Source organism: Periplaneta americana, chromosome 3, assembly GCF_040183065.1.
Source record: "Periplaneta americana isolate PAMFEO1 chromosome 3, P.americana_PAMFEO1_priV1, whole genome shotgun sequence".
NCBI classification, from domain to species: Eukaryota; Metazoa; Arthropoda; class Insecta; order Blattodea; family Blattidae; genus Periplaneta; species Periplaneta americana.
Genome location: NC_091119.1, coordinates 142922366 through 142933208, shown reverse-complemented (window position 1 = coordinate 142933208; position 10843 = coordinate 142922366).

The window sequence follows — 10843 nt, the reverse complement described above, 5'->3', positions numbered from 1 at the left end:
TAATGAATTAATCTTAATCATGTATGTATTTATTTACACTGCAAGTGGGCAAACACCTGATGGCAGTGGTAACTTAATTGCACACAATGAAAGTAATACACAATAATTACAATTAATAATAATACATAAAATAACTTAATTAATAAGTGAACCTAATTTTCCATTACAACCTACATAGGTATAGGCCCTACATAAGTTCCACATTGGTGCTGATAATCTTTCACTTCACTCTCATCTCAGTCACTGCACTGGCACTATGACACATTTCACTGACACTTTAGAACACATTTCATTGACACTATAAGTTATCGCTAGTCGAAACTATGCACTACGACTGTAAACCATAACTTCACTGACAAACAATTACGCCCTTATTGTTCCGTAGAATCATACTTATAAACAGAACTACATTAAACTAAACATTTCGGGTGCTATTCATAGACATTTCGCAGCACGCGCTACGAGCGTACTAAGCTAGCCCCGGCTATCCACTGGTTACTAGTACAGAATTCAAATCATATCCTATCGCTGATACTGGTTTATGAATACGAAAAACGCTGATCATTCACCGGAAGCCCGCGCTAAAAATGTCTATGAATACGGTCTAAGACCCTCTTACAAGCTACGAGGCGCATCCAGAAAGTAAGTTTCCCGACTTTTTCCCCTTGAAAGTAAACGTAATTAGCCGTGTCAATTGCGCATGCGTAACAGATCTATGACGTATCAATCATATGCCAGCCGGACAGGTCCCGCCTGGTGCCAGTAGCGTGGCAGCAGTGGTCCGAAATGGAAGCTCTTATTCCTTCTCCCGCCGCCTGCGAGGTTCGGTCGGTGATAAAGTTCTTTAATGCACAAAGCATTGCGCCAATTGAAATTCATCGGCAGCTCTGTCAGGTCTATGGGCCGAACATCATGAGTAAGCAAATGGTGCGTCGCTGGTGTAGGCAGTTTTCCGAAGGTCGTCAAAGTGTCCATGATGAAGAGCGCAGTGGGCGACCGTCCCTCATTAATGATGATCTTGTTGAGCTGGTGCGGCAGTGCATCATGGAGAACCGTTGCTTCACGATTACGGAGCTGAGCAGCCATTTACCGCAGATATCGCGATCCTTGTTGCATGAGATTGTCACTAAGCATCTGCTATTCAAAAAAGTGTGTGCCAGGTGGGTGCCGAAAAACCTGACACCCGAACACAAAATGCAACGTTTAGGAGCAGCACTGACATTTCTGCAACGGTATCACGAAGACGGCGACGAGTTCCTCGACAGGATCGTCACGGGCGATGAGACTTGGATTTCGCACTTCACCCCGGAAACCAAGCAGCAGTCAATGCACTGGCGGCATATTGGATCTCCGGTCAGGACGAAATTCAAACAGACGCTGTCGGTACGGAAAGTGATGTGCACGGTATTCTGGGACAGGAAGGGCATTCTGCTCATTGACTTCCTTCCAAGAGGTGAAACAGTGAACGCTAACCGTTACTGTGAAACACTGCGAAAATTGCGACGTGCCATTCAAAACAAGAGGCGTGGAATGCTTACTGCAGGTGTTGTGCTCCTCCATGACAATGCTCGTCCACATACGGCTCGGCGCACAGCAGCTGTTTTGACGGAATTTGGCTGGGAGTTGTTTGATCATCCACTCTACAGTCCTGATCTTGCTCCCAGCGATTTTCACGTTTTCTTGCACCTCAAGAAATTCCTGTCCTCCGGTGAGCGTTTTGGCAACGACGAAGAGCTGAAGACGTCTGTCACACGCGGCTGAGTTCTACGACAGAGGAATACAAAAGTTGATCCCACGATACGACAAGTGTCTCAATTCTGATGGTGGCTATGTTGAAAAATAGCTGAAACATTGCTGTACCTGTTGCCAATAAATATTTTCCTGAAAGTGTGTGTTCTTTTTTTTTAATAGGGAAACTTACTTTCTGGATGCGCCTCGTATTTTAAACTAATTTACAATTCAAACCAAGGGAATAACTCGTCAGGCTAAATAAATACATATCACCTTAAGTAATGTAACGTATCTTTCTTTTAAATTTACACTTTATACATATTTTTTTAAATCTGCTTAAGAAAGGACAGTCCTGCAGGTAGGTCATTCCAATCATTTATAGTTCGATTTAAAAATGAGAATTTACCTACATCCCTTTTCTGTTTCCTACATTTGGTTTTAAAGACATGATCGTTCCTACCATAGTACATTGGCTTCTCTAACCGAGCCGTTATGTCTGCCCATGCTTTTTTGATCTAGATGTTATTCTAGTTTTTCTACGTCTTTTTTCGAATGTTCCCATTTAAATTCTTTTATCGTATCATTCCCGTCTCCTCTTTTACCTTTAACAAATTTAGCTGCCATATACTGGATTTTTTTCTAAGGAATTTATCTGATATATTCCGTATTCCATTAACGGTCGCACTAACGTTAGATATGCTATTTTCCTCGATTTGGGGCTAGCCTTTTTCAAAATTCTCATAATAAAGTGAAGTGCCCTCCGTGCTTTACCCGTAACATTATCAACATGCTCTCTCCAAGAAAATTTGGAGTTTAAATATGCTCCTAGGTATTTAAACATTGTTCTTGGGGGTTTACACCATCATTTAATTCGCAGTTTAAAGTAGTTTCCTCTCGGGTTTTACAAAATTTTGTACAGTAGATTTACTGTATCACCTGTTACTGGAGAATTACTGATAAATGACAACCATGTTCACCGCTGTCATCTTCTAATATATACAGAGTGTTTCAGAATTTAACCGAAGAAATTTGTCAGGTTATAGAGGGGTTTTGAACAAGCAATTTGAAATAAGGAACCCTGGGTATTTGACGAAAAATACCTGAGTTATCAGTTTTTAAAGTTGTTTATATGTGATACTCGTCCAGTATTAAAACAAAAAAAGGCATATGAGATGGTTTCGAACCATATTAGGCATTGATGAGGCCCAACTGTTAAGAACTAATCAACTGTATTTTCAAAGTGCAGCTTTCACAGAGTAAAATTGCTGACAAATAATGAGACAATATGCCACTGCACTGCTTTTTTTCTTCATTCACTTTCGTTATTGAATCTATTATCTGTATGAAGCTGTGGTGTAACGGGTAACGCGTCAGACCTCACGTCAAAAGATAGTTCGTTAGAGTCCCACCGAGGTAGTTCTTTTTTAATCCCAGTACCTCTTAAATTAATATTCCTGCTGTTGAACGAGAGATACTTCTCAGTTTCCTTCGACGAGAAACGCTTTATGGCACTTATTATCCAAACCTTCTAAGGTAATAGCCTACCCTACGCTTGATAGACCTATCTGTACGGTGTGCATACATTCTTCTTCCTCTTTTGAATACATATACAGATTTAGTCAATACGGCTATTATACAGGTTTTATTGAATGATTTCCGGCGCCATTCTCATTTTCCCTTTGCTATACATAATTCACTCATACATTGTTTTTCGTCCGCGGACAGGTGCTTCATTGCAAACCCAGTATTCTTCAATCTTCCTTGTTTTTCGCTTTTCTCTTAGTCTCTGCATACGGCCCATATCATCTGATATGCTCTTCTGTATCTAACTTTTCTCCCGTTTACTATTTCTTCCAAAATACTCTTTAATAAGAAGTTTATTTTTTAAGCCAGTGACTCAGCCAATATGAACATTTTTAATCTTGATCAGTTTCAGCATCATTCTTTCTTCATCCACTCTTCGTAGCGCAGCTTCATTTTTTTTTTTAGTTATTTAACGACGCTGTATCAACTACGAAGTTATTCTGCGTCGATGAGATTGGTAATAGCGAGATAGTAGCCTATTTGGCGAGATGAGGCCGAGGATTCGCCGTTGATTACCTGGCATTCACCTTACGGTTGGGGAAAACCTCGGAAAAAACCCAACCAGGTAATCAGCCCAAGCTGGGATCGAACCCGCGCCCAGCGCAACTTCAGACCGGAAGGCGAGCGCCTTAACCGACTGAGCCACGCCGGCGAATTCCCCCCCCCCCCCAGACGTTGGATTCTTCTCCATCTCCACATTTAAAATGCTTTCAATCGTTTCTCTTTCCTCGTCGTAACTTAATGTTCATATTTGTGTCTCATACAATGCTACACTGCACACAAAGTAGTACTTCAGTAATATCACAGTCTAGTATATACAGTCACGAATCTTGAGTTTATGAGGGTACTAGGAACAATAGACTGTGCAGGTACTATTTCGCATTGTCTGTAATGAGGCGATAGTAGCGATCCTAGTGGTTAGCAACTATCTATGGATGCATATTTACTACGTATTGAGCTTCGTGACTGTATATACTAGACTGTGGTAATATCTTCCTTAGTTCTTTTTCCAAAGGTCCGCAGAAAATGCTCATTTTCCTATTAAAAGATACCTTTGCCATTGCTATCCTCTTTTGCAGTAATAATGCGTTACTTTCATTATTATTATTATTATTATTATTATTATTATTATTATTATTATTATTACTACTACTACTACTACTACTACTACTACTACTATTATTATTTAGTGACCCTAAATAGTCTCTCTTCTGTATAAGAACGCTTTAAAGGAATTGAAAGTTACAGGATCGTCATACTAGCTACGTATGAATAGTATGATTGATTAAGTGTGATTGTCAGCACTGTCGTCCTAATAGTTTCCGACTTCTGGCAGGAACTTCCCTATTGAGAAGATTGAGCCTCGAATATTTTCTCACTCTGATTATCTGTGTCAAGAGGAAGGAGAGTCCAGCATTACTAACAATTGGGTTATCAAATATCCGACCACGCCAGAAGGAAGTTATGCTGCGGTCTCTTAAAGACCGCATTAATTTTCCTGCCTCAACATTTTATTTATTCTTACTGAGACTGTCATTTTCTTGGAAATGCTTGAACTGAAACTAAACGGACCTCAGTGAATGGAAATTCTTTTCGAGCCAATTTTAGCAGATATAATAGCAGTCCCTGTCCCCGCAAGCTCCAGAGTAAACTATCTTAGTCAATGACCCCGATCACAGAATTTAACCCTTTTTTCATAGAAACACCATGGAGAAACAAAAATAACAAAGCAATCCTTTTCCTAATAACAGCTGGCCAAGGAACTGGCGGGTGCTGCACTCTATCGGTAAAGAACGAAACTACTTCTGAGGATACTAAATGAAATCAATAAGCAAATCATGAATCAGAGATTACAGAAATATTAGTGATTCCAAATGGAACAGAAAGGGTTAATCAGAAAAATATTGTTGGTTGTATGTCCTGTAGCCATAGACGCTGTAGCCTTGGTAGCTCAGTGGACAGAGCACTGGCTTACCATGACTGAGGACTTGGGTTCAAATCCCGGTGATGGTGGAGTCATATTTGTGGTGAACAATGTCAAGCATTCTGATTATTTTCTCGGGGTTCTCCTATTTTCCTCCTTTATTCCACTGTCACTCTTCATTTCAGAGTTCATCATCATAATTTTAATAATTTTATTATTTATTATCAGGTTTTACAATTTCCTAGGACACCTTTTTTCATGTATTTTCAGGATTCTATAGCCCTTCTCCATTCTTCTCTATTCATTAATTGTGAAGCTTGGGCACGCCATTTCGAATTGCTCCGATTGCTTCCAATTCCCTTTCTCTCATTTCCTAATTATTCCTTGTGTTCATGTTAATTTTAATCTTCCCCTCTTACTTTTTCCTGTTGGAATCCATTCATACATCTTCTTCGGCAATCTATCTTCTGTCGTTATTTTCATATGACCAAACTATCTTAATTGTTTTGTTTTAATATAGTTTACAATCGATCCTTGCGCTTTCATTTTTCTCTTATAAAAATATTTCTGATTTTGTCCTTCCTTGATACTCTTGTAGATCTCCGCCAAAAATCAATCTCTATAGACTATAGTTTTGCTAGTTCCTTGACTTCAAATGCCATGTTTCTGAGCCGTATGATATTATGCTTTTAGCAATTGCATTTTATATATAAGTTTGTTTCTTTTTTATTTTGTTGTGATATCTTTATCCCCTAGAATGCCAATTTAATTTTGAAATTGCTGATCTCCCTTTGTTAATTCTTCCATTTATATCATCTTCGTGATTTCATTCCATTTCTGGTTCTTTTGACTTCTAGATATGATATGATATGATATGATATATATTTAATGACATCAAAAAAATCATACAAGTAATGGCGCACCTTCACATTGCTGTAAACAGGTACTCACCATAACTATACTTACATTTACATACCGTTGTCAAAGCATATACATGATAGTGACGTCCTACGTCAGTGATGTCAATCAGAGCGTATATGCGCTACGAGAACGCTTGCGCTACTGGAGCACGCAGAGCGCGCCAGCTACGAATACGGACTTCAGTGAGGGTTGTACAATGTACAGTTGGCGTTAATCATGCACACAGCGAAGAGATCGTATAACAAGTTCCAGTTCGAATGAGCACTGCAGTTCCTATGCAAGGAACAGGAAGGAGATAATACAGTGCTTAATATGTGGACAACATACGATTAGTAAGAAAAGCAGCATACAGCGACATTATTCAACATACAATGAACAAACATACAGAGATATCGAGGGGGAAGAACGATTAAAATTATTACGTACATTACAGACTACCGTAAGTGCAAATATCTAGATTATTTACTATGTATAAATTAATTTATTATTTCTTTATTGAGGGTCCTTATAGGTAGTTATCCCCAATTACAAGCAAACCAACATAAAGAAATACAAACAACAAATTAAAAACAAATGATTCATAAACATGTGCTGTAAACACAAAGTTTACAAAAGTTCAGTGTATATACTAATGTGATAAACTTCTAATTTCCAAATACGTAAACTGAATTGACAGATGTAACAAAAAAATCAAGTACAGTTATTAAAGAGGTATTCAATTGAAGACAGTCCTGTAGGCCTAAATAAATAGTGTTCAAATTTAATGTATGGGCTATTCCATCTCAAATCGACTGAAATATAGAGAAAATTGACCTTGCATTTTTTAAATACAATGAAACTTTTTCTGTCCGTTGACAACTGTGATACAATGCTTTGTGCAAAGTTTGAGGCATCAGAACTTAATAGTGTTTACATTAAAAATATTTTAATTTATCGTATTTTCACAAAATTAGCAACTTTAAACTGTTGTGGCTCCGAAACCCTTTCACCCAATGATCAAAATCATGGTTTATTTTGGTGCTTAGAAATTAAAGTTTATATTGACATGTAGACAGTTTTTCTTACTTTTTATGGAAATGGAGGAATTTAGATTTTTCTTCATTAAGACGCCTTTGCCCACGAAAAAATATTTTTAAAACATATGGTTAGATTCCGCATTGAAAGTACAAATAAACATATTTTTTACTGGTGCACCGTTGAAAAGAAAGTATTGAAAATATCAAATAAAGAAAATAAATAGTACGCGCGTGAACTAACCAGCTGACTGTGAGACGGGACCTAGCAGAGACAAGCAAGGCCAGGAGACAAAACATGTGATGTTTCGTCTAATAGCGCATAGCTGGGCTAGCTTTATCACAAGTTTTCATAAACACAGGAGTAAAGTGACGCCCAACGCTCGCTTATCTCCAGTGCGTGCGGTATATACTGCTCCGTTCAAGTCTAGGCGTGTGAAAATAATTCACTTTGTCCGCCCCTGTGTCTTGCTCTTATCTGTGTTTACGGCATCCCACTCCAGCACTTAAGCACGGGAAGGAATCGAACGTCCGTTATGCGCTCTTTCTTTGACATCATTGTCCTACGTATTAATCCTTTAGGTACTCTAATTAACTATAGCTTAACTATTAGAACTAGAAATTCGTTACTATTGGTATTACAATTACAGCTTTGTCCCTTCATTTGTAACCGCGTAATAACGGACGAATTTTCTCATTTTTCAGTCAGTATCTGGGGCATCCTATTGACACATATTAGTCTTAACTGTTATTCATTTTGCAAGTCGATTGCATAATACTACCACCCTAATCTTTATTAGAGTTCATTCACATACTTCTAATAAGAATTTCGCGCACATTTCCACACTTTGGATTCTCTCGACCAGATCACGTCCTTCTCTAGTGTTCGCTCCATTCTACTACTCTTTCGATTATTTCATTTGTCCCCATCCCCTAGCAATATAATTATTTAAGTCCACTTTTTAGCCAATTACAATTTATCACACTTTCACCAATATTGTTATTCCCTTCATCACAATTAACACATACAATGAAATTACTTTTTAATCTTCATAAAACGATCGTCTATCTTTCCCGTTTTTTTCTTTGTCTTGTTTAATTCCTCTATTAAGTTATTTTTCCTAAACGATACCTATTCTAGTAAACCATTTGCTGTCGAAGGTCCCGGGTTCTGGCAGCTTCCCTCTGTTGACACACTTGACTCCCTCCTTGAAGATTCTTGATAGATCCGATTTCCTCTACCATCTGTAGATTTACTATGCAACGTACTCGTAGCTTGGACATCGATCTCAGGTAACAGCTGTTTACATGTTGAACTATTCGCACTCTGCCTACATACGCTGGGACTCCTAGATATGTGTATTCATCACAATAATTTGGCTTCCCTTTTCCGTTTATTAATTAATTATCCTTGACTAATTTCAATAATATCTTCCCAGAATGGTGCGGCTTGATGTACAGAGTATTGTGATTGGCATGCGAATGTCGTAGTACGCTCTCAGGGGTTGGAAAGACACTTTAGTAGGACTTAATCGGACTTAGAGCCTACGTTATGAAGTGACTCAAATCCAAAACTGAATTAAGGGTAAGTGGCTCAAAAGCATTGTGTCGTCCAGGTATGTGGCTCAAAATAATGCGTTGCTGCATCGTGGACAAGTAGCCTGATAAACTCCGGGGCCCCAAGACCTTCCTGTCATTGTCAGCTGAGAGGTGGGCCATCCTGCCTCAGCCCCTAATAGAGCAAGATCCCATTCGCACATGAGTAGCGTGATAAGTAGCCCCAGGGAACTGGAGTCCTCAGCCCTTCCTGTATCAGCATTGGAAACACGTACTACCCCAGTCTATTTTTACTATTGCAGATATAGATGAAGTGGGAGAATGTGGAGAATGCTGGTGGATTGATAGAGCGAAACAAGAGTACCTCCACAAAAACCCTCTGCAATGTCTGTTTTGTTCACCACAAATTCTATCACGACCTGGCCGGAAATCGAACCCGAGCCTCCAAGATGGAAGACCAGCACGCTAGCACTTGAGTCACAGACACGAATTACGGTTACGGAACTCCTTTGTGTACAGGGTAATATACTTTTCGTTTTGCCATCTTTATCTTATCTTATATAAAAGCCAATGTGGCTATGTATGTATGTATGTATGTATGTATGTATGTATGTATGTATGCATGTATGTATGTATGTATGTATGTATTTTATCAGGTTATTTTACGACGCTGTATCAACATCTCAGGTTATTTAGAATCTGGATGAAGTGAAGGTGATAATGCCGGTGAAATGATTCCGGGGTCCAACACCGATAGTTACCCAGCATTTGCTCATATTGGGTTGAGGAAAAACCCCGGAAAAAACCTCAACCAGGTAATTTACCCCGACCGTAATTCGAACCCGGGCCACCTGATTTTGCGGCCAGACGCGCTAGCCGTTACTCCACAGGTGTGAACTGTATGTATGTATGTATGTATGTATGTATGTATGTATGTATGTATGTAATTTTTGTTTAAATTATGGCTTATTTAACGACGCTCGCAACTGCAGAGGTTATATCACCGTCGCCGGTGTGCCGGAATTTTGTTCCGCAGGAGTTCTTTTACATGCCAGTAAATCTACGGACATGAGCCTGTCGCATTTAAGCACACTTAAATGCCATCGACCTGGGCCGGGATCGAACCCGCAACCGTACTCGCCAGATTTTTACATTAACTTAGCTACAAATATGAAGTCTAACGCTTTCAGGCAACATACTGACCCAAACTGCTGGTATTTCATCTGAGATCTAATTATAAGATATATTTTCAACACGGAATTTGTCTGAAACTGCATAAAATGACTTAAAAAGATTCTCATAACCTTAGAGGATATTCAGCGTCTGTGGTATAACGAATGGTTCAGTTGTGAATTAAGTAAGGTAGAGTCCACATCTGTGGAGTAACGGTTAGGGCGTCTGGCCGCGAAACCAGGTGGCCCGGGTTCGATTCCCGGTCGGGGCAAGTTACCTGGTTGAGGTTTATTCCGGACTTTTCCCTCAACTCAATATGAGCAAATGCTGGGTAACTTTCGGTGCTGGACCCTGGACTCATTTCACCGGCATTATCACCTTCATCTCATTCAGACTCTAAATAACCTAAGCTGTTGATAAAGCGTCGTAAAATAATCTACTAAAAAGTAAGCTAGAAATAGCCTGCATTTGCATTATTCTTGTGAAATGAATTCCATTATGTTAGATGTCGAATAACGTTAAGCTTACAGGTAAGTCACAGCACCATAAAACCGCTTAATACGTCACTGAAGTCTATTAACCGTTCACATTCATGCGTTATTATTCACGTTTCATTAAGGTATAAAAATATGCTATGATGACGGCTTCTGCGAAATTCTTTTGCTGGTAACGTTATAGAAATGCGGATTACTGTACGGCTGGTTCTCTCATCCATAGCAACACACTTGTTTTGGTATGAATTTGTGTAATATATTTATGAGCTTTCAAGAATATTGTATAAATAACAAAATAATATTTTTATTTTTACTTGATATTTACATTATTACTGACCCAACTGTGACTCTGCTAATGATTTCTTAAGAGAGGACCACATTTCGAACTCGAATATTTTCTGTGAAATGACGGAGTAGATATGGGACAGTTTTTCCACCATTTATTA